This window comes from Ranitomeya variabilis, chromosome 6 (genome assembly GCF_051348905.1).
Source record: "Ranitomeya variabilis isolate aRanVar5 chromosome 6, aRanVar5.hap1, whole genome shotgun sequence".
NCBI lineage: Eukaryota > Metazoa > Chordata > Amphibia > Anura > Dendrobatidae > Ranitomeya > Ranitomeya variabilis.
In genome coordinates this window covers 269,146,995-269,170,670 of record NC_135237.1, presented here as the reverse complement: position 1 = coordinate 269,170,670, position 23,676 = coordinate 269,146,995, and the positions used below count along the sequence as shown (strand labels likewise).

General features: G+C 43.9%; 1 long non-coding RNA gene across 1 annotated transcript; it reads left to right on the top strand.

Annotated features, from left to right (window-relative positions):
- The first annotated feature begins 924 nt into the window (after positions 1 to 924).
- Positions 925 to 23,602, top strand: LOC143781093 (uncharacterized). The gene is made up of 3 exons (XR_013216548.1): positions 925 to 997; positions 17,305 to 17,384; positions 23,483 to 23,602. It is a non-coding gene; the product is annotated as an uncharacterized LOC143781093 (long non-coding RNA).
- Positions 23,603 to 23,676: the final 74 nt, after the last annotated feature.

The following is a 23,676-nucleotide window of genomic DNA, read 5'->3' as shown; positions in this document are numbered from 1 at the left end:
TCATACGATTGACACTGGATTGAGGAGCCAGCATGCTTAAGTAGAGAACTAATCAAGGAAAGTGAACACAGATGATTGCAGCTCAGACTCAGCACAACCAAAACAGACTGACAGCGTCTACACAAAGTAACATAGCAGAAAGGAACAGAATGGAGATCGTGACACTATTATCTGAATGAGAATTTCATTTAGACTAGACTGTGGACTGACTGACCACAGCATTTATACTACACTATGGCCTGATTGGCCACATCTACAGTAAACCTTGGACTGACGGATCAAAACTTTTAATCTAGTCTTTGGATGAATGATCACAGCATTTACATTAGTTTGAATACTGGCTGACCACAGCATTTGCAGTTGTTTAAGGCCTTACTGACCTCGTCATTTTCACTAGATTTTGAGTGCCTGACCACATTTCCAGTAAAGTTTGCTCTGCCTGACTATAATATTTACACTAGTCTAAGGACTGACTGACCACAAAATTTATGCAAGGTGTGGAATTTCTGACCACATTTGTAGTAGACCAGAAGACTATGGACTGAATGAACACAACATTTACACTAGAATGTGGACTAATAGACCACTTTTACAGTGGACTGTGGACTGTGGACTGGCGGACCAAAACTTTTACACTAGTTTATGGACTGACTGATCATAGCATTTACGCTAGGTTTTCATTGTCTGACCACATTTCCATTAGACTGTAGTCTGACTATAACATTTATAGAATACTGTAGAATGACTGAACATAATATATACAGTAAATTATCAAATGACTGACTACAGTAGTCACAATAAACTGACCACAATCCTTATACCTGAAATAAGTAATTTTGTCCCTAGTGTGTTATATTTTTCTTTGTGTATAGCATGTAGCAGGAACATATTATCACACCTTTGACTATTTACAGGTGACTGAGGCCCAGTGAGATGGTGGAACGTGAAATTTTTCGTTGTGGATTTCAAGAAGAGAATTAGAAAAATCTCCTAACAGGTAATTAATATTCATATTAATTACTGATAATTGTAGGTTTAGGCATAAGTTCTAGGCCTACTGGGGTGTAATAACACCTTCCCGGTACATGAGAATATGTTGTTTGTGTTTTTCACATGTATATCTTCTATACACAATTCCTAGTATAATACAACCATATTTCAGGTACAGATGTAAGGAACATTTCTTCTCCTTATCCTCTGTCTTCTAAAATAAGAAAACATTCTTATGTTTCATAGAATATGCTTCTTATCAGTGGTGTAACATTCAATGCCTCGATTACAAGAGAATGATATGATCATTTACACTAGGCTGTGGAGCAACTGACCACAGCATTTCCACTAGACTGTGGAGAGACTAACAACATTTACTCTAGACTGTTGACTGACTGACCACAGCATTTCCTCTAGACTTTGGATCGGATAACAGCAACATTTACAATAGACTGTGAACCAACTGATCCATGCATTTACAGTAGTCTAAGGACTGACTGAGCACAGCAGTTATGCTAGGTGTGGAATTCATGACCACATTTCCAGTAGAACAAAAGACTATGGACTGAATGACCATAACATTTACAATGGACTGTGGACTGACTGAGCACAGCATTTATGCTAGTGTTGTGAATTTGCTTTTTGCTCCCTCTAGTGGTTACTAGTTTTTTGACTCTGGTTTTTCTGTCATTCCTTTTATCCGCACCTGGGTCGTTAGTTAGGGGTGTTGCTATATAAGCTCCCTGGACCTTCAGTTCAATGCCTGGCAACGTAGTTATCAGAGCTAGTCTGCTGTGCTCTTGTCTACTGATCCTGGTTCCAGTTATATCAGCTAAGTCTGCCTTTTGCTTTTTGCTATTTGTTTTGGTTTTGTATTTTTGTCCAGCTTGTTCCAAATCTATATCCTGACCTTTGCTGGAAGCTCTAGGGGGCTGGTGTTCTCCCCCCGGACCGTTAGACGGTTCGGGGGTTCTTGAATTTCCAGTGTGGATTTTGATAGGGTTTTTGTTGACCATATAAGTTACCTTTCTTTATTCTGCTATCAGTAAGCGGGCCTCTCTGTGCTAAACCTGGTTCATTTCTGTGTTTGTCATTTCCTCTTACCTAACCGTCATTATTTGTGGGGGGCTTCTATCCAGCTTTGGGGTCCCCTTCTCTGGAGGCAAGAAAGGTCTTTGTTTTCCTCTACTAGGGGTAGCTAGATTCTCCGGCTGGCGCGTGTCATCTAGAATCAACGTAGGAATGATCCCCGGCTACTTCTAGTGTTGGCGTTAGGAGTAGATATATGGTCAACCCAGTTACCACTGCCCTATGAGCTGGATTTTTGTATTCTGCAGACTTCCACGTTCCTCTGAGACCCTCGCCATTGGGGTCATAACAGTTTGCCAGGCCAGTATTAAATGTTTAATGCATTGCAGAAGAGGGATTATAAGAAAGAAGATTCTGAGTTTTTTTTTTTTTTTTTTCTTCTTCCCCTTTACCTCAGAGTGGCTATGCTTGCTGCAGACATGAATGTCCAGACCTTGATTACAAGTGTGGACCAGCTGGCTACTCGTGTGCAGGGCATACAAGACTATGTTATCAGAAATCCTAGGTCTGAACCTAAAATACCGATTCCTGAACTGTTTTCCGGAGACAGGTTTAAGTTTAGGAATTTCGTGAATAATTGTAAATTGTTTTTGTCCCTGAGACCCTGTTCATCTGGAGATTCTGCTCAGCAAGTAAAAATTGTTATTTTGTTCTTACGGGGCGATCCTCAGGATTGGGCTTTTTCGCTGGCGCCAGGAGATCCGGCATTGGCTGATCTTGATGCGTTTTTTCTGGCGCTCGGTTTACTTTATGAGGAACCCAATCTTGAGATTCAGGCAGAAAAGGCCTTGCTGGCTATGTCTCAGGGGCAGGACGAGGCTGAAGTGTATTGCCAAAAATTTCGGAAATGGTCCGTGCTGACACATTGGAACGAGTGTGCACTGGCCGCTAATTTTAGAAATGGCCTTTCTGAAGCCATTAAGAATGTTATGGTGGGTTTTCCCATTCCCACAGGTCTGAATGATACTATGGCACTGGCTATTCAAATTGACCGGCGGTTGCGGGAGCGCAAAACCGCAAATTCCCTCATGGTGTTGTCTGAACAGACACCTGATTTAATGCAATGTGATAGAATCCTGACTAGAAATGAGCGGAAAATTCATAGACGCCGGAATGGCTTGTGCTACTACTGTGGTGATTCTACACATGTTATCTCAGCATGCTCTAAACGTATAGCTAAGGTTGTTAGTCCTGTCACCGTTGGTAATTTGCAACCTAAATTTATTCTGTCTGTAACTTTGATTTGCTCACTGTCATCTTATCCTGTCATGGCGTTTGTAGATTCAGGTGCTGCCCTGAGTCTCATGGATCTCTCATTTGCTAAGCGCTGTGGTTTTACTCTTGAACCATTAGAAAATCCTATTCCTCTTAGGGGTATTGATGCTACACCATTGGCAGCAAATAAACCGCAGTATTGGACACAGGTTACCATGTGCATGACTCCTGAACACCGCGAGGTGATACGTTTCCTGGTTTTACATAAAATGCATGATTTGGTTGTTTTAGGGCTGCCATGGTTACAGACCCATAATCCAGTCCTGGACTGGAAGGCTATGTCAGTCTCAAGTTGGGGCTGTCGTGGTATTCATGGGGATTCCCTGCCTGTGTCTATTGCTTCTTCTACGCCTTCGGAAGTTCCGGAGTATTTGTCTGATTATCAGGATGTCTTCAGTGAGTCTGAGTCCAGTGCACTGCCTCCTCATAGGGACTGTGACTGTGCTATAGATTTGATCCCAGGCAGTAAATTTCCTAAGGGAAGACTGTTTAATCTGTCGGTACCTGAACATACCGCTATGCGTTCATATATCAAGGAGTCTCTGGAGAAAGGACATATTCGTCCGTCTTCTTCCCCTCTTGGTGCGGGATTCTTTTTTGTGGCAAAAAAGGACGGATCTTTGAGACCTTGTATTGATTATCGGCTTTTAAATAAGATCACTGTCAAATTTCAGTATCCTTTACCGCTGTTGTCTGACTTGTTTGCCCGGATTAAGGGTGCCAAGTGGTTCACCAAGATAGACCTTCGTGGTGCGTACAACCTTGTGCGCATTAAGCAAGGTGATGAATGGAAAACCGCATTCAATACGCCCGAAGGTCATTTTGAGTACTTGGTGATGCCTTTTGGGCTCTCCAATGCGCCTTCAGTTTTTCAGTCCTTTATGCATGACATTTTCCGGAAGTATCTGGATAAATTTTTGATTGTTTATCTGGATGATATTTTGGTTTTTTCTGATAATTGGGATTCGCATGTGGAGCAGGTCAGGTTGGTCTTTAAAATTTTGCGTGAAAATTCTTTGTTTGTCAAGGGCTCAAAGTGTCTCTTTGGTGTACAGAAGGTTCCCTTTTTGGGGTTCATTTTTTCCCCTTCTGCTGTGGAGATGGACCCAGTCAAGGTCCGAGCTATTCTTGATTGGACTCAGCCCTCGTCAGTTAAGAGTCTTCAGAAGTTCTTGGGCTTCGCTAACTTCTACCGTCGTTTTATCGCTAATTTTTCTAGCATTGTGAAACCTTTGACGGATATGACCAAGAAGGGCTCCGATGTAGCTAACTGGGCTCCTGCTGCCGTGGAGGCTTTCCAGGAGTTGAAACGCCGGTTTACTTCGGCGCCTGTTTTGTGCCAGCCTGACGTCTCACTTCCCTTTCAGGTTGAGGTGGATGCTTCGGAGATTGGGGCAGGGGCCGTTTTGTCGCAGAGAGGCCCTGGTTGCTCTGTTATGAAACCTTGTGCCTTTTTCTCAAGGAAATTTTCGCCTGCCGAGCGAAATTATGATGTGGGCAATCGGGAGTTGTTGGCCATGAAATGGGCATTTGAGGAATGGCGTCATTGGCTCGAGGGTGCTAAGCATCGTGTGGTGGTCTTGACTGATCACAAAAATCTGATGTATCTCGAGTCTGCTAAACGCCTTAATCCGAGACAGGCCCGCTGGTCATTGTTTTTCTCCCGCTTTGATTTTGTTGTCTCGTATTTACCAGGTTCAAAGAATGTGAAGGCCGATGCTCTTTCTAGGAGCTTTGTGCCTGATGCTCCTGGAGTCGCTGATCCTGTTGGTATTCTTAAAGATGGAGTTATCTTGTCAGCTATTTCTCCGGATCTGCGACGTGTGTTGCAGAGATTTCAGGCTGATAGGCCTGAGTCTTGTCCACCTGACAGACTGTTTGTCCCGGATAAGTGGACCAGCAGAGTCATTTCCGAGGTTCATTCCTCGGTGTTGGCAGGTCACCCGGGAATTTTTGGCACCAGAGATCTGGTGGCCAGGTCCTTTTGGTGGCCTTCCTTGTCAAGGGATGTGCGGTCATTTGTGCAGTCCTGTGGGACTTGTGCTCGAGCTAAGCCTTGCTGTTCTCGTGCCAGCGGTTTGCTCTTGCCCTTGCCTGTCCCGAAGAGACCTTGGACACATATCTCCATGGATTTCATTTCTGATCTTCCGCTATCTCAGGGCATGTCCGTTATCTGGGTGATATGTGATCGCTTCTCCAAGATGGTCCATTTGGTTCCTTTGCCTAAGCTGCCTTCCTCTTCCGATCTGGTTCCTGTGGTTTTTCCAGAACGTGGTTCGTTTGCACGGCATCCCTGAGAATATTGTGTCAGACAGAGGATCCCAGTTCGTTTCCAGGTTCTGGCGATCCTTTTGTAGTAGGATGGGCATTGATTTGTCGTTTTCGTCTGCTTTCCATCCTCAGACTAATGGACAGACGGAGCGAACCAATCAGACTTTGGAGGCTTATTTGAGGTGTTTTGTCTCTGCTGATCAGGACGATTGGGTGACATTCTTGCCGTTGGCTGAGTTTGCCCTTAATAATCGGGCTAGTTCCGCCACCTTGGTTTCGCCTTTTTTCTGCAACTCTGGTTTCCATCCTCGCTTTTCTTCGGGTCATGTGGAGCCTTCTGACTGTCCTGGGGTGGATTCTGTGGTGGATAGGTTGCAGCAGATCTGGAATCATGTGGTGGACAACTTGAAGTTGTCACAGGAGAAGGCTCAGCGCTTTGCCAACCGCCGCCGCGGTGTGGGTCCCCGACTACGCGTTGGGGATTTGGTATGGCTTTCTTCCCGCTTTGTTCCTATGAAGGTCTCCTCTCCCAAATTTAAACCTCGTTTTATTGGGCCTTACAAGATATTGGAAATCCTTAATCCTGTATCTTTTCGTCTGGATCTTCCTGTGTCGTTTGCTATTCACAATGTATTTCATAGGTCCTTGTTGCGGCGGTACATTGTGCCTGTAGTTCCTTCTGCTGAGCCTCCTGCTCCGGTGTTGGTTGAGGGCGAGTTGGAGTACGTGGTGGAGAAGATCTTGGATTCTCGCCTCTCCAGGCGGAGGCTTCAGTACCTGGTCAAGTGGAAGGGCTATGGTCAGGAGGATAATTCCTGGGTGGTCGCCTCTGATGTTCATGCGGCCGATTTAGTTCGTGCCTTTCATGCCGCTCATCCTGATCGCCCTGGTGGTCGTGGTGAGGGTTCGGTGACCCCTCACTAAGGGGGGGGTACTGTTGTGAATTTGCTTTTTGCTCCCTCTAGTGGTTACTAGTTTTTTGACTCTGGTTTTTCTGTCATTCCTTTTATCCGCACCTGGGTCGTTAGTTAGGGGTGTTGCTATATAAGCTCCCTGGACCTTCAGTTCTATGCCTGGCAACGTAGTTATCAGAGCTAGTCTGCTGTGCTCTTGTCTACTGATCCTGGTTCCAGTTATATCAGCTAAGTCTGCCTTTTGCTTTTTGCTATTTGTTTTGGTTTTGTATTTTTGTCCAGCTTGTTCCAAATCTATATCCTGACCTTTGCTGGAAGCTCTAGGGGGCTGGTGTTCTCCCCCCGGACCGTTAGACGGTTCGGGGGTTCTTGAATTTCCAGTGTGGATTTTGATAGGGTTTTTGTTGACCATATAAGTTACCTTTCTTTATTCTGCTATCAGTAAGCGGGCCTCTCTGTGCTAAACCTGGTTCATTTCTGTGTTTGTCATTTCCTCTTACCTAACCGTCATTATTTGTGGGGGGCTTCTATCCAGCTTTGGGGTCCCCTTCTCTGGAGGCAAGAAAGGTCTTTGTTTTCCTCTACTAGGGGTAGCTAGATTCTCCGGCTGGCGCGTGTCATCTAGAATCAACGTAGGAATGATCCCCGGCTACTTCTAGTGTTGGCGTTAGGAGTAGATATATGGTCAACCCAGTTACCACTGCCCTATGAGCTGGATTTTTGTATTCTGCAGACTTCCACGTTCCTCTGAGACCCTCGCCATTGGGGTCATAACATGCTAGGTGTGGAATTTCTGACCACATTTCCAGTGGACTAGAAGACTATGGACTGAATGAACGCAACATTTACACTAGAATGTGGACTGACAGACCACTTTTACATTCGACTGTGGACTGGTGGACCAAAAGTTTTACACTAGTTTATGGACTGACTTGCCATAGCATTTAGCTAGGTGTGAAATTCCTGACCACATTTCCAGTATACCAAAAGACTATATGTGATGCGAGTCACTATAGTAAATGTTAGCCCCAGAAGTGGAGATTAAGACTAAAAATAATAGAAATTAAAAATATACACTACTTACTGAATAAGTAAAAGGAAGTCAAACAATCCGAGGTCAGGTCCAGGAAATGGCGCAGTACAACAAGGCAACAAGGGGAAGTCAGAGACTAAATCCAATTTACTACCCGAGGTAAGGAATACCAGAAAGACAAGACAGTTTACAGGGAGCAGGCACGAGAGAAGTCAGGTCACAAGCAAAGAGTCTAAGTCAGGGAAGGGAATAAAGTCATGCTGGGTCAGGCACAGAGAATAGAGGGATCAGTGTTACACAGGCAGCAGCAAGTGTATGATTGACACTGGATGGAGGAGCCAGTATGCTTAAGTAGAGGTCTACTCAAGGAAAGTGAACACAGATGATTGCAGCACAGACCCAGCACGGATCAGTCTTACACAGGCAGCAGCAAGTGTATGATTGACACTAGATGGAGAAGCCAGCATGCTTAAGTAGAGGACTACTCAAGGAAAGTGAACACAGATGATTGCAGCACAGACCCAGCACAACCAAAACAGACTGACAGCTTCTACACAAAGTAACATAGCAGACAGGAACAGAATGGAGATGGTGACAGTACCTTCCTCTTCAAGGGGGCCACCAGACCCCCAGGTTTCCCAGCAAACCTCCGAAGGTAGGCCCACACCAACTGATCAGCCAACTGATTCTCCTGGATCTCTCTGCCACATTTGACACTGTGGATCACCAGCTCCTTCTCACTATGCTCTGCTCCATAGGCCTCAAGGACACAGCCCTCTCCTGGTTCTCCTCCTACCTCTCTGACCGCTCCTTCACTGTATCTTTTGCCTGCTCCTCTTCCTCTCCTCGTCCCCTTACTATCGGGGTTCCGCAGGGCTCAGTCCTAGGCCCCCTCCTCTTCTCTCTATACACGGCCCCTATTGGACAAACAATCAGCAGGTTTGGGTTCCAGTATCATCTCTATGCTGATGACACCCAATTATACACTTCTTCCCCTGACATCACCCCTTCCCTAATTCAAAATACCAAGGATTGTCTGTCTGCTGTCTCTAACATCATGTCCTCCCTCTATCTAAAACTAAATCTCTCCAAAACGGAACTTCTTGTGTTTCTCCCTTCTACTAACCTCACTCTACCCAACATCGAAATTAACCTGGAGGGTTCAACCATAACTCCCAAGCAGCATGCCCGCTGTCTTGGGGTCATATTCGACACCGACCTTTCCTTTACTCCCTATATCCGATCACTCACTCGCTCTTGTCACCTGCATCTTAAAAACATCTCCAGAATCCGACCTTTTCTCACCTTTGAAACTGCTAAGACTCTTACTGTCGCTCTTATTCATTCTCGTCTGGACTACTGCAACTCTTTTCTGATCGGTCTCCCTCTTACCAAACTTTCTCCTCTCCAATCCATCTTGAATGCGGCAGCCAGGGTCATATTTCTGTCCAGCCGCTTCACCGATGCCTCCATCTTGTACCAGTCATTACACTGGCTACCCATTCACTACAGGGTCCAGTATAAACTCATCTCTCTCACCCACAAAGCTCTCCATAGTTCTGCACCATCTTATATCTCCTCTCTCATCACTGTCTATCTCCCTACACTTACCCTCCGTTCTACAAATGACCTAAGACTAACATCCCCCGTAATCCAAACCTCGCACCTCCGTCTCCAAGACTTCACTCGTGCGGCGCCAGCTCTCTGGAATGCACTTCCCCAGACGATCAGACTGATACCTAGCCCCGACCTGTGCAAGTGCGCTTTGAAAACCCATCTCTTCAAACAAGCCTACCACATCAACTACTCAGTAAACTAACTTTGCCCTGTTCCTTCCTTCCAAATATTATTCTGAATCTGCACCCTACTATTCATCTGTCTCCACACCCTCCATGCACACGATAACTGCACTTGATACTTGACTATTGCACTTAAACACACAGGCTGATGACCGGATCATGCAGCTTTAAAAGAAAATCCCTATTTATTATAATTGCCAGACCTAATTACCAGCACTTCTCACCTATTGTGTCCCCCCCATTTCCTTGTAGATTGTAAGCTTGCGAGCAGGGACCTCACTCCTAATGTCACTGTTTAAATTGTCTTAACTTGTATTGAATTTATTGTCTGTACATGTCCCCGCTTAATTGTAAAGTGCTGCGGAATAGGTTGGCGCTATATAAATAAAAATTATTATTAATTATTATTATCAGCCCTTACAGAATGAGCTGGGACCCGGATCATTCCTCATTTCCATACCCCTTCCAATGTACCAGATATTGAAGGGAATTCTGGACCATTCAGGAATCAATAATCCTTTGTACCTCATATTCCTAGCTTCCCTCAATAGACACTGGAGAAGGCGGGAGTGAGGAAGACAGAGCAGGGGGAATAAACTCCTTCAACAATGACTTGTGGAACACATTAGGAATACGGAAAGACCGAGAGAGTTTTAATCGGAAGGCAACTGGATTGACCACCTCCAGAATTTTATACGGACCAATGAATCTAGGACCCAACTTCAGCGAGGGCATCTTCAATGTAATAATCTTAGAGGATAACCATACCTTAGCTACCACTTTGAAGGCGGATCCTGATGAGCGCCTCCTATTGGCCTTCCGCTTCTGCCGATACTGAGCCACACCAGTGTTCTTTTTAACCTCCCTCCAGACATCCCCCAGCTCTTGAATGGTGACATCCACCCCAAGACATCCAAAACTCAACAAAATGAGGATGAAACCCGTAATTATAGATAAACGGCGGGGTCCCCGTGGACTGATTAACCCGACTGTTAAAAACAAACTCAGCCAGAGGAAGAAATGATGACCAATTCTCCTGCTGATCAGTGACAAAACATGTTAAAATTGGCTCCAAAGACTGATTTGTCCTCTCTGTCTGACCGTTAGTTTCTGGGTGATAAGCAGAGGAAAAAGGACAAATCAATCCCCAATTTTCTGCAGAAAGCCCTCCAAAATCTAGAGACGAATTGTACACCCCTATCCAATACAATATTTAGCGGAATCGTGCAATCGTACCACATTAATAATAAACAGTTTGGAGAGAGATTCAGCATTGGTTAATCCAGATAATGGGACGAAGTGAGCTTATTTGCTTAAGCGATCGCCTACCACCCAAATAGCAGTCATCCCCCCAGACAGTGGTAAATCTGAAATGAAATCCTTGGACAAATGATTCCATGGTCTTTCTGGAATTGGCAAAGGAACCAATTCCCCCAATGCTGTGCTTTGGCGCGTGCACAATTTTCACAAGCTGACACGAAATCTCTAATATCCTTATGCATGGCGGACCACCAAAAGAGTCTAGCAACTGCCTTCTGGGTGGCAGTGACCCCTGGTTGACCACTCAACACAGAATAATGGAATTCTTGCAAAAGGCATAATCTGAGATACACAGGGACAAACAGCTTGCATTCAAGGGTATTGGAAGGAGCCAAGGACTGAGCAGTACGGATATCAGGTTCCAGCTCAGAGGAAACCATGACCACAACAATACCCTGAGGAAGAATGGAGGAAGGAGGTTCTGGAGGAGACCCAGAATCAAGACTACAAGACAGGGCATCCACCCAAACAAACAGTAATCTCTCAACCTTTGCAGAACCAAACGGACATGTTTATAATGTGAATCCAGGTCAGGTGAAAAAATTAGAATATCATCTAAATAAACCACAATAAATTTGCCAATATAACCAGAGAAAATATCATTCATAAAATTTTGAAACCGCAGTTGCGTTTGTTAGACCAAAAGGCATGACGAGATTTTTAAAGAGACTTTCAGATGTTAAAAATGCTGTCTTCCTCTCATCACCCTCACAAATCCGTATCAGATTATATGCCCCGCTGAGATCCAGTTTGGAAAACCATTTAGCCCCGGAAAGCTGATTATATAGATCGGGAATAAGTGGAAGCGGATAAGTATTTTTTACCGTTATTTTGTTTAATTCTCGGAAATCAACACTGGATGGAGGAGCTACCATGCTTAAGTAGAGGACTAATCAAGGAAAGTGAACACAGATGATTGCAGCACAGACCAGCACAACCAAAACAGACTGACAGCTTCTACACAAAGTAACATAGCAGACAGGAACAGAATGAAGATCGTGACACTGTGGTCGGAATTAGCATTTCATTTACACTAGACTGTGGACTGACTGACCACAGCATTTATACTATACTATGGACTGATTGGCCACATCTACAGTAGACCTTAGACTGAGGGATCAAAACTTTTAATCTAGTCTTTGGATGAATGATCACAGCATTTACATTAGTTTGAATACTGACTGACCACAGCATTTGCACTTGTTTAAGGTCTTACCGACCTCATCATTTTCACTAGATTTCGACTGCCTGACCACATTTCCAGTAGACCAGAAGACTATGGACTGAATGAACACAACATTTACACTAGAATGTGGATTAATAGACCACTTTTAGGCTACTTTCAGACATAGCGCATTTTTGAGCGCTATTTTGCGGGCGCTTTTCAAAAATGCGCAATGTCATTTTCGTCTGCCGGCAAAGTGAATGAGAAATTCACTTTGCCGTTCAGACACACCGCAAAAAAACGCGGCGCTTTTGTCTGCAAACACGCCGGCGTAAAAAGAATTGACATGTCAATTCTTTACGCAGCGGCGTGTCTGCGTATCCCCCTAGGGCCCCATATTAACGTGCACACACAGCGCCTTTGTCCTGGGTGTCGGCGTCTTTGTACGGAGGGGTTGACACCCAGGACCGGACGTGACGTCGGACAGGAAGAGGGAAGCCCCCGCCCCCCAGTGAAGCAGAGGTGTGTGTGTGTGTGTGTGTGTGTGTGTGTGTGTAGCGACGCTGCAGCGATAGCGACAACGATGCCGATCGCTGCAGCGTCGCTGTTTGATCGCTGGAGAGCTGTCACACAGACCGCTCTCCAGCGACCAAGGATGCCGAGGCCCCCGGGTAACCAGAGTAAACATCGGGTTACTAAGCGCAGGGCCGCGCTTAGTAACCCGATGTTTACCCTGGTTACCAGCGTAAAAGTAAAAAAAACAAACAGTACATGCTCACCTGCGCGTCCCCCAGCGTCTGCTTCCTGACACTGACTGAGCTCCGGCCCTACAGCAGAGCGGTGACGTCACCGCTCTGCTTTCACTTTCACTTTAGGGCCGGCGCTCAGTCACTTTGATACGTGGCACTTTGATACGTGGCACGTGGCACTGAAATATGTGGCACTGAAATATGTGGCACTGAAATATGTGGCACGTGGCACTTTGATACGTGGCACGTGTCACTTAAATACGTGGCACGTGGCACTTTGATACGTGGCACTTTGATACGTGGCACGTGTCACTTAAATACGTGGCACGTGGCACTTTGATACGTGGCACTTTGATACGTGGCACGTGTCACTTAAATACGTGGCACGTGGCACTTTGATACGTGGCACTTTGATACGTGGCACGTGTCACTTAAATACGTGGCACGTGGCACTTTGATACGTGGCACTTTGATACGTGGCACGTGTCACTTAAATACGTGGCACGTGGCACTTAAATACGTGGCACGTGGCACTTTGATACGTGGCACTTTGATACGTGGCACGTGTCACTTAAATACGTGGCACGTGGCACTTTGATACGTGGCACTTTGATACGTGGCACGTGTCACTTAAATACGTGGCACGTGGCACTTTGATACGTGGCACTTTGATACGTGGCACGTGGCACTTTGATACGTGGCACTGAAATATGTGGCACGTGGCACTTTGATACGTGGCACGTGGCACTTTGATACGTGGCACTGAAATACGTGGCACTGAAATACGTGATACGTGGCACTTAAATACGTGGCACGTGGCACTTAAATACGTGGCACGTGGCACTTAAATACGTGGCACGTGGCACTGAAATACGTGGCACTGAAATACGTGATACGTGGCACTTAAATACGTGGCACGTGGCACTTAAATACGTGGCACGTGGCACTTAAATACGTGGCACGTGGCACTTAAATACGTGGCACTGAAATACGTGGCACGTGGCACTGAAATACGTGGCACGTGGCACTGAAATACGTGGCACTGAAATACGTGGCACTGAAATACGTGGCACTTAAATACGTGGCACTTAGGCTATGTTCACATTTGCGTTGTGCGCCGCATGCGTCCTTTTTTTGATTGATTTTGGACGCAGCAAAAATGCAACTTGCTGCGTCCTCTGCGGCCGGATGCGTGCGCTGCAGTGACGCATGCGGCCGGCGCAAAACGCAAGTGCGACGCATGTCCATGCGCCCCCATGTTAAATATAGGGGCGCATGACGCATGCGGCGCCCGACGCTGCGGCGCAGACCGCAAATGTGAACGTAGACTTAAATAGCTGGATAGAGCTGGATCCGCGGGCTGTGATCTGGCCTACGCTCAGCACTCTGCGGAGCGCTGTCATTCAAAACACGTCCACTCATTTTGGTGTTTAGTCCCAAAATGGAGGATGGAAGAAGAAAAGGGTTGGACAAGGAAATGACATCATTTCTTTTTTTTTTCCCCCACTGCAGTTAAAGCTTTATTTGTGTCAAACACAGACAATCTGCAGAGAAAACTGCATAAAAAACCGCACTAAAAACCGCATCAAAAACGCACCAAAAACGCACCTGCGTTTTCTGCCAAGAGCTGCGGTTTTTGTCCTGAAAAAAAAAGGATTGAAATCAGGATCGTGTGAACATACCCTTACCGTACAGGGTTACGAGGGGGGGCGTCTGACTGACGCCTGCCCTAGTAACCTGGGGTTAGTGACAGTGGGGTTAGTAAACCCCAGCTGATGTCTGTTCCGCTTGCTGAGGCGTCTTTGGCTCAAGGCCATTGCAGCTGGCAGAATCGACATGATGTTAACTCCAGTGTGTATTGTATTCTGAGTCATAAAGACAGGAAATGACCTCAATGACTTTTTTTTTTTCCCCTTTTTTTTTTTTTCAAACAAACTTTATTTTCAGTACACAATGCTGAAAAAAACGCAGCTGCAAAAAACGCAGCAAAAAACGCTGTGTGTGAAAGCAGCTGCGTTTTTTGCCTGCGTAAAAAAACGCAGGTAAAGCAGCAGCAAAATACGCGCGCGTAAAAATACGCAGCAAATATGCTGTGTGTGAAAGTAGCCTTAGGCTACTTTCACACACAGCATATTTGCTGCGTATTTTTACGCGCGCGTATTTTGCTGCTGCTTTACCTGCGTTTTTTTACGCAGGCAAAAAACGCAGCTGCTTTCACACAGCGTTTTTTGCAGCTGCGTTTTTTTCAGCATTGTGTACTGAAAATAAAGTTTGTTTGAAAAAAAAAAAAAGGGGAAAAAAAAAAAGAGTCATTGAGGTCATTTCCTGTCTTTATGACTCAGAATACAATACACACTGGAGTTAACATCATGTCGATTCTGCCAGCTGCAATGGCCTTGAGCCAAAGACGCCTCAGCAAGCGGAACAGACATCAGCTGGGGTTTACTAACCCCACTGTCACTAACCCCAGGTTATTAGGGCAGGCGTCAGTCAGACGCCCCCCCTCGTAACCCTGTACGGTAAAGGTATGTTCACACGATCCTGATTTCAATCCTTTTTTTTCAGGACAAAAACCGCAGCTCTTGGCAGAAAACGCAGGTGCGTTTTTGGTGCGTTTTTGATGCGGTTTTTAGTGCGGTTTTTTATGCAGTTTTCTCTGCAGATTGTCTGTGTTTGACACAAATAAAGCTTTAACTGCAGTGGGGGAAAAAAAAAAGAAATGATGTCATTTCCTTGTCCAACCCTTTTCTTCTTCCATCCTCCATTTTGGGACTAAACACCAAAATGAGTGGACGTGTTTTGAATGACAGCGCTCCGCAGAGTGCTGAGCGTAGGCCAGATCACAGCCCGCGGATCCAGCTCTATCCAGCTATTTAAGTCTACGTTCACATTTGCGGTCTGCGCCGCAGCGTCGGGCGCCGCATGCGTCATGCGCCCCTATATTTAACATGGGGGCGCATGGACATGCGTCGCACTTGCGTTTTGCGCCGGCCGCATGCGTCACTGCAGCGCACGCATCCGGCCGCAGAGGACGCAGCAAGTTGCATTTTTGCTGCGTCCAAAATCAATCAAAAAAAGGACGCATGCGGCGCACAACGCAAATGTGAACATAGCCTAAGTGCCACGTATTTAAGTGCCACGTATTTCAGTGCCACGTATTTCAGTGCCACGTATTTCAGTGCCACGTATTTCAGTGCCACGTGCCACGTATTTCAGTGCCACGTGCCACGTATTTCAGTGCCACGTATTTCAGTGCCACGTGCCACGTATTTAAGTGCCACGTGCCACGTATTTAAGTGCCACGTATCACGTATTTCAGTGCCACGTATTTCAGTGCCACGTATCAAAGTGCCACGTGCCACGTATCAAAGTGCCACGTATCAAAGTGCCACGTGCCACGTATTTAAGTGACACGTGCCACGTATCAAAGTGCCACGTGCCACGTATTTTAAGTGACACGTGCCACGTATCAAAGTGCCACGTATCAAAGTGCCACGTATTTAAGTGACACGTGCCACGTATCAAAGTGCCACGTATCAAAGTGCCACGTGCCACGTATTTAAGCGACACGTGCCACGTATCAAAGTGCCACGTATCAAAGTGCCACGTGCCATGTATTTGTGACACGTGCCACGTATCAAAGTGCCACGTGCCACATATTTCAGTGCCACATATTTCAGTGCCACGTATCAAAGTGCCACGTATCAAAGTGACTGAGCGCCGGCCCTAAAGTGAAAGTGAAAGCAGAGCAGTGACGTCACCGCTGTGCTGTTAAGGCCGGAGCTCAGTCAGTGTCAGGAAGCGGACACCGGGGGACGCGTAGGTGAGCATGTACTGTTTGTTTTTTTTACTTTTACTCTGGTTACCCGGGGGCCTCGGCATCCTTGGTCGCTGGAGAGCGGTGTGTGTGACAGCTCTCCAGCGATCAAACAGCGACGCTGCAGCGATCGGCATCGTTGTCGCTATCGCTGCAGCGTCGCTACACACACACACACACACACACACACACACACACACACACACACACACACACACACTGCTGCTTCACTGGGGGGCGGGGGCTTCCCTCTTCCTGTCCGACGTCACGTCCGGTCCTGGGTGTCAACCCCTCCGTACAAAGACGCCGACACCCAGGACAAAGGCGCTGTGTGTGCACGTTAATATGGGGCCCTAGGGGGATACGCAGACACGCCGCTGCGTAAAGAATTGACATGTCAATTCTTTTTACGCCGGCGTGTTTGCAGACAAAAGCGCCGCGTTTTTTTGCGGTGTGTCTGAACGGCAAAGTGAATTTCTCATTCACTTTGCCGGCAGACGAAAATGACATTGCGCATTTTTGAAAAGCGCCCGCAAAATAGCGCTCAAAAATGCGCTATGTCTGAAAGTAGCCTTACAGTGGACTGGCAGACCAAAACTTTCACACTAGTTTATGGACTGACTGATCATAGCATTTACACTAGGTGTGTATTGTTTGACCACATTTCCAGTAGACTGTAGTCTGACTATAACATTCATAGAATACTGTAGAATGACTGAACATAATATAAACAGTAAACTATCAATAGACTGACTACAGGATTCAGAATAAACTGACCACAGTCCTTATACCTGAAATAAGTAATTTTGTCCCTAGTGTGTTGTATTTTTTTGTGTATAGCATGTAGCGGGAACATATTATCACACTTTTGACTATTTACAGGTGACTGAGGCCCAGTGAGATGGTCGAACGTGAAATTTTTCCTTGTGGATTTCAAGAAGAGAATTAGAAAAATCTAACAGGTAATTAATATTCATATTAATGACTGATAATTGTAGGTTTAGGCATAAGTTCTAAATTTCAAAAAACTGACCGTCACTTCCAAACATAGATTGTGAACACTAGCTGAACCTAGAGTCACCAACTCATATACAGTCAAATAAATATGGCAGCACACTGCGGCGCTAAAACATGCAAACACGAAACATGAAAATTGAACTGCATTACTGCACTAGAAATATGAAAAATTTAGAGCGTTTAGCGCATAAATTGGCCAATTCATGTGTACCTGGTAGCCACATTAAGGCATATTCATATTTCTAGTGCAGTAATGCAGTTCAATTTTCATGTTTCATGTTTGCATGTTTTAGCGCCGCAGTGTGCTGCCTTATTTATTTGACTGTATACGAGTTGGTGACTCTAGGTTCAGCACCTGTTCACACTTAGTCTATGTTTGGAAGTGACGGTCAATTTTTTGAAATTTGTATTCATTAGCCTTCTGACTGAGAACTCCTCCACCTCTTAGCCACAGGTGTTTTAATCGCAGCAGGTTCATTACCCCTCCACAGAGAGAGAGAAATTTAGTCTAAGAAGAGGATTCACAGGTTCCCATTCAGACGAAGATGTTTATTCTCAGCAAGGAAAGGAAAGTTTAGGACCTGGTATACGAGAGATGCCTTAATGTGGCTACCAGGTACACATGAATTGGCCAATTTATGCGCTAAACGCTCTCAGTTTTTCATATTTCTAGTGCAGTAATGCAGTTCAATTTTGATGTTTCATGTTTGCATGTTTTAGCACCGCAGCGTAGGCATAAGTTCTAGGCCTGCCGGGGTGTAATAACACCTTCCTGGTACAGGAGAATATATTGTTTGTGTTTTTCACATGTATATCTTCTATACACAACTTCTAGTATAACATAACCATATTTCAGGTACAGATGTAAGGAACATTTCGTCTCCTTATCCTCTGTCTTCTAAAATAAGAAAACGTTCTTATGTTTCATAAAATAGGCTTCTTATCAGTGGTGTAACATTCAATGCCTCAATTACAAGAGACTGATCTCATCATTTTCACTAGGCTGTGGAGCTACTGACCACAGCATTTCTACTAGACTGTGGACAGACTAACAACATTTACTCTAGACTCTTGACCGACTGACCACAGCAATTCCTTTAGACTTTTATCGGCTAACAACAACATTTACACTAGACTGTGAACCAACCGAACAAATAATTCACACTAGACTGTGGACTGATGGCCACAGCATTTATGCTAGGTGTGGAATTTCTGACCACAGTTCCAGTGGACTAGAAGACTATGGACTGAATGAACGCAACATTTAAACTAGAATGTGGACTGTGGGACTGTGGGCGTGGACTGTGGACTGGCGGATCAAAAGTTTTACGCTAGTTTATGGACTGACTTGCCATAGCATTTAGCTAGGTGTGAAATTCCTGACCACATTTCCAGTAGACCAAAAATTATGTGTGATGCGAGTCATTATAGTAAATGTTAGCCCCAGAAGTGGAGAGAAAGACTACAATAATAGAAAGAAAAAATATACACTACTTACTGAATAAGTAAAAGGAGGTCAAACAATCCGAGGTCAGGTCCAGGAAATGGCGCAGTACAACAAAAAGGATGTCAGATACTAAATCCAATTTACTAGCCGAGGTCAGGAATACCAGAAAGACAAGACAGTTTACAGGGAACAGGCACAAGAGAAGTCAGTTCACAAGCAAAGAGTTTAAGTCCGGGTAGGGAATAAAGAAGATAGAAAAACCTAGCACTCAACTTAATTGCAAATAGAGAACTTTATTCAGTCCATAGGGAGTAGTACAGCAAACATTTTGGTCAAACCTGACCTTCATCTGTTACTACAAGAAATATGTAAATCATATTGGGTACACAAAATAATAATGCCAATTAAACATAGCGAAAAAGTAAAAAAAATAATACAACAAAATATAATAAAAAGGGACTGGAAAATGAATAAAAGGAGGTGGATGAAAATAAGTGCAAAATACCAGGTAGCTGGTCCAAGTTAGTCTAATGAGTTGTAAGCGTGTCTAAATTGAGTATACAAATAAGGTGCAGTTCAAGGAGACCCAGATAATGGTGGAATGAAGAGTATAACATAACGTACCGTACTATGCAAGTAAGGGGATTCAAATAGATATCAGAATGTGTTCAAATGGATGTCTCATCATCTGAAATGTGGTAATTACTGTATATGGTGAGTTTATATTCATACGGTAAAATAGAAAGGTTGGCAACATACCCGTCAGGACTGTATATAGTGGGTGATCTGAGGACTGTAATAGGCAGTCCGAGAGCCAGTACAGAGAATGGCCTGAAACAAATGGTGGAACAATGGGAATAGATCAGTTAAAACCCCGGTAGGTATCTAGGAGCAGCTGGATAGTGCCTTACCTTGTACAATGGATAGGGTACACCTGAGTACTCATCGACGCAGTTTCCGCCGCTTGTCTAATATGTACTGACTTTGTATCCATCTATAAAGATAGGAGGTGGGATATCGGTATCCATGCGCAGCCTGTAAGCGTCCGAATATGGAAACCGGAAGTGACGTGGGCGGAAGTAAAATGGCCGTGCGTTCCAGCTGGTGGGGAATATGGTTTCCACTATGAATTGTGATGTCTGTAATGGGATGAAGGGACAGGGGCGGGCTAAAGTGCCTTGGTTAGTGTTTATTGGTTGAGAGACTATAGGATATGTCTAAAAGAAACAGACAGAGTAACTCTGGTGGTAAAACATGCAAATGTGGACTAAGATATAGGTGTCTGATGGTCCATCCAGAGAGTCTGGATTACACTCGGTGGATGTTTCTTTTTCACTACTCCTCATTGATGATACTGGTCTATTGATGATCTCTACTTTTTATACCTATCCTGGGATACTGATATTGATTTTTGTAAGTCATTAAAGAGTACTTCTCCCAGTAATGTGGTAATGTGTTCTTTATGTTTGTCTTTGTTCAGAAAACAGATGTTCAAGGTACGTGACAAGTACATCAGCTATAACACCCCTTTCAGTCTCCGTCAGTGTGATTTTCATTAACATACCATATTTTTAATACTAGAGGAATGGGCCGTAGAATTTACTATAGAGTGGGCCACCTCAAAAAGCTCCTAATGTGTAATATATTTTTTTATATTGGGTCAATGGCTGACGCATGACACTTTATTGCCATTTTGTGGCAAATTTCAGACCCTTCCATTGGGGTTATATGTAGGGGAATTTTGAGGCCTAGCTCTGATGTGGTGTGAACACAGGCTAAGAATTAGACCCTGTGGTATACCGTATCCCACTGTGAGGCAGTGACCCATTACAGCTAGGGGGTGCTGTTTGTGCTCTCCAGAATGTGCACAGAGGCATAGTGAGGCCATGAGGGCGTACTGCAGACACAGGTGTGGGTGTAATTAAAATGGTGAAGCAGTGACTAATTAAAAGCCCTGTAGTAGCGGGTGAGGTGTGTCAGTTGTGGTCTTGGAAGCAGACATAGCAGTTGTCTGCAGAGCTCTTTCTGTGTGGGGCAACACAGGGGCAAAAGGAACCAAAGAGACTGACACCCTGCATCCCGGGCTGTCTTGTGTTTGCCAGGCTGCAATCTGCAGGATAGCTTGTGGTGCACAGCATGAGTAAAGAGACTTGGTAACGGCGTGCGGTTGCCCCAGGGAAACTGGACAAAGGGAAGTCTGACCTGTGTAGGGACTGGAAACTAAAGCCGTTTACTGTGTATTTCTAATGGACTGTGTGAAGAAGCCGTGTACTGTGTATTTTCCATTGGTCTGGATGAAGAAGCCATTTACTGTGTACTGCTAATAGACTGTGTGAAGTAACACAATAAAGGAACGTTTTGTTTGAACTTGCTTGGGTCACTGCCGTTTCACTGCGTATGGTCCTACCACTGCTTCACACCACTTATAGAACTTTTCAAATTAAAACGTCAGGAAGTTGTTTCAAACAAAAATACATTATGTGGAAAAAGAGAACAATGGGGTATATTGATGAAAATTGTATATTTCTCAGTGCAAACTTAGACTGGGCAGTCTTACAGTGCGTCAAATTTATCAAAGTGTTTTATGCTGCTTTATTCATTTAATTTGAAGACTGTCTAGTCTAAGTTTAAACCACTTAACTTATTTTGTGCCAGAAATGTGCATCCTAATTTTGGCACATTGTTGCATGTCAAGCCATCCCCTTTTTTAACAAGACCACTCCCCCTAATCAGTCAAGCCGTAAAAAGTATTTTAAGCTCATCATAAATATGGTGCAGGCCATGAAAGACAGAATTAAGGTGCATTTATCTTGATAAATATGCCCCAATATTTTCCAGTTCAATCATACCAAACACTTGGTGCCTCCATTTTGCCCCAACCTATTAAGGCTTTTTTGGCTATAAAATCAGCTCTGAGCTAGAATAGAACTAATGAAATATAGTTACAAGTGTCCATCTTCTGTAGATTCATTCCATATGTACAAGGAAAAATGGTGTTGAAATATCATAAACGTTTTAGAGGAAGAAATAATCAATCCGAAAAGTAAGAAAAAAAAAAAATCAGGAAAATTCCTGGTGACTGGTACAAGTTACCTTTCGGAGAACTGGCTGATGATACAAAGAACTGATCTACAATAAACTAATCGTAAATGGAAGATGCTTCTACTTTCCATCCTAGATTAATTGTCTTTCTATCTCATGATCCTATACGAGACAAAAAGTTATGTTAAATGATTAATGAATTGAGGATTCTCAGTTTTCCTACTTCATTTATCAGAGACGGAAAGTGTTTATATATCTTATTGAAATTCTATTCCCACTTTACCATTTCAATTTTAATTACAGAGAGTCGAAGGATTAGGTGTACTTTCATGAGACTTTAATTGCATTGCTTTTTCATTAGTAAATTGATCTGTGGTCACTATAATGCATGGTTTCTCAATTTCGATGAAGTTTTGGTCAAACCTCAATGGTGAGTGAATGTTCTGCATCTGTAACTTCAAGAGATCACCTTGCAATATTAGTTTCTGCAAAAAAGGGGGATGTTCCTCTATAAATACTACTGACCAGATGCCAGCTCTGTTTGACTTTTATTCCTGGAGTATTTCTACACATATGTGAGTGTCCATGTCCAATTTTGTTGTGTATTACGCTATATTATGGTTTGATTTATGAAAACAGATTGTTGAACAATTGATAAATCACTTGAAAGACGATTGAACTCCTAAGGCTTATAACATAATGGCACCAACTGCGGAATATTCTGGTGACCATGTGGTGGCTGAAGACTGTAACTGCAAGGACCTTCTAAGAATACTTGACTCGGTGTTCAAGGTTTCTCTCCAAGCAGCTACACGCAAAGCTGAAGATGTGTTCAAGAATGAAGTCAATGAACTTTTATCTAGCTGGCTATATCCAGAGATGACGACAAAGCAAGAATGGCCTACCTTTTCTATTCTAAATCAGAATCCACCAGAGAGTAGACCTACTGCTGCAGCTCTTGCTGACGATAGGATACATTTTGCTCTCATTAGAGCCATTGTCTTGGTTACCGTCATTGTCATTGTGCTAATAACGACCTGTAAACTTGTGTTGCAGTTTGTCACAAGAACCTACAGAATGCCTCACTGAGCTGGAATGTTAAAGTCTATCTTAAGGAGATACAATATTCATTTTTTGTATTGCTTTACAGAGAGATGTCATCAACATAGCTACCATACATGTCTTATATCTTTTCATGGACAAGTCCAAATTTATTTTTAAAATGCCTTATTACTCAGACACTGATGTTGTTACATTCCAGTTTCAGCAACTGATCTGTATAAGATGAAAGACACATTAAGAGAAAAAATGCATTTTACGGAATAAAACAATGATACATTTTAATACTAAAACTACTTTTATTTTAACTGGAATCACAGAGGTGAATTGGCTGGCTTATACGGAACTTCAAATAATGGAAATTCTAATAAATACATAGCATCATTCCAAAATTTGGAGACTTCAAACTATATTTTCATACTTCTGGGTAACTCATCAATTGATTGAATAATTAATAATTTAATCTTATAATACATTTTATCTGTGAATTTACAGATGAAGACTTTATTGCATCATAATGTGGTATCATTCATGAGGTCTCCCAGCTTACAGACAAAACAAAACTTTCACCGAACTCTAAACCTAACCTTGTCTATCACAACTGATGCCTGAGAATATACAGTAAAGTAAGTGAGTAATAATTTGGTTGCTTTTTTATTATGTTCTACTATATACAAAATCTTTTTGGC